The sequence below is a fragment of the Pteropus vampyrus genome, unplaced genomic scaffold, assembly GCF_000151845.1.
Source record: "Pteropus vampyrus isolate Shadow unplaced genomic scaffold, Pvam_2.0 Scaffold187, whole genome shotgun sequence".
In the NCBI taxonomy this organism is placed as follows: Eukaryota; Metazoa; Chordata; class Mammalia; order Chiroptera; family Pteropodidae; genus Pteropus; species Pteropus vampyrus.
This window is the reverse complement of record NW_011888968.1, coordinates 255,663-257,336: the sequence shown is the minus strand read 5'-3', so window position 1 is coordinate 257,336 and position 1,674 is coordinate 255,663. Positions and strand designations below refer to the sequence as shown.

General features: G+C 59.7%; 1 long non-coding RNA gene across 1 annotated transcript; it reads right to left on the bottom strand.

Annotated features, from left to right (window-relative positions):
• Window positions 1–479: 479 nt before the first annotated feature.
• On the bottom strand, window positions 480–1,668 carry LOC111746424. The gene is made up of 2 exons (XR_002783094.1): window positions 831–1,668; window positions 480–517 (listed from the first exon to the last, which is right to left on the bottom strand). It is a non-coding gene; the product is annotated as an uncharacterized LOC111746424 (long non-coding RNA).
• Between the last annotated feature and the right edge of the window lie 6 nt (window positions 1,669–1,674).

Below are 1,674 nucleotides of genomic sequence, written 5' to 3'. Positions count from 1 at the left end.
CCTGCTCGTCACACGAAAGCGCGGCACACCGCTGTGTACGGCACGCGAGGCTCGGTCACGCAGTAAACGATGCGCTGGTTTAGGGAGCTGCCATGCTACCCTTTCTCCCGTTTTGGGGTGCGCCCTTCCCACCTCTGAAACCCTCGCGGAAAAGGCAGGCGGTGCCTCGCCGGCATCTACCGCGACCCTCGAGGGCGCCACTGCCCCCCACGCTGGATCTGCTCTCATGTCGTTGTGTTTCGTAACGGGCGTGCAGGCCGGGAGCCCAGGGGTGGCAGGCTGGACCACGCAGCCCGGGGGTGTGGGTGGCCGTGCCACCTGCGTGTGTGTTCGCATGACAAGGGGATCGCCTAGCGCCCAGTTTTCCTGACGTGTCCGCACCGTCACGCGGTGCATGGCACGATCCATACTAAGCAGACGTCGACCTCCGTGAGGGCAGGGAAGGGCCTTGGATTCGCAACAAAAAAAGTGTACTTACGTTTCAAGAAACTGACAAGCCGCTGGGAAATCTGCGTACCTGGGAACACACGGGAGGCGGGAGTCCATGGGGTGCTCCACCACCCCCACCACCCTACCCCCTGGCGGAAGCGGCACCCCTGAAACTCCAGGCTGAAGCCCTGCGTCTGGGCAGGGGGCACGCAGCGCACGGCTCCCCGTCCCAGAGCCTTGCCGCAGGCGGGGAGAGGCCCCCCCGCCCCCCAGTCAGAAAGTGAGCACAGCTGCATTTCGAACTCCTCGTCAAGAACCTCCTAGTTCCCGGTCCCCATTTCGGAGCTCCCAATGGGGCTGCGCGTGCCTTTTTCAGCAGGGACACTCAAACGCTCACTCACGCTTTTTATAGACAATGACGACGATGTAGATGACGATGACGATGACGACGACGACGCTGATGACTACTAGAATGTGGAGCCAGTACACTTGTGGGTTTCCTGGAAGGAGGCAAACAGAGACTGTTCGACCGCTGTAAGCACGTGGCCCTCGCCCGAGCGACTCGCTGCGAAGGGGCAGTGAGAAGCCCTGGTGTCCCAGGCTGGGGCTCCTTCTGGTGTGGGCAGTCCCAGCAGTGGGACTTACTCTTGGGCCAGGGGGAGAGGGAGGGGACAGCCTGTCCTGACTGGAGCGAGAGGCCAGGTCACAGTGGCCCAATGAACCGGGCAGGGTCCACCCCTGGGAGACAGCCGCTGTGACCGCTCAAGTGTCCTGGTGACATCATAGCACCAACAGGAGCCACAGACACAGAGACATGGAGGCAGGGCAGGCCCGTCAGAGCTATGGCAGCCCCATGAGGGACGAAGTGACTTTCACGATGATGCCCCCATTCCACTCAAAGGCTTTTCTCTCTAATTTTTTTTTTTTTTTGGTATTAAAATATAACTGAAGCGTTTCTGTGGTTTTGAATCCATTGTGTGGGTGTGGGTGTGAAAGTTGACCAGTCAACTCTGAACTATAAGTTGACACCTCAAAGCCACGACGATACAGAGGAAGGACGAGGGGGCTTTCACCTCTGACGTCAGGGCCTGTGAGCAGCCCCGGCCCAGGGACAGACAGACAGAAAGTCCCAGACTTGCACGGGCCCCGGTTTACGATCGAGTCACACCGAGAGCGGGGGAAGGGACCGTCTTTTCTAAACACGATCTCGGGTCATCTGTACCCGTGTGCGGGAAAAAACACAGT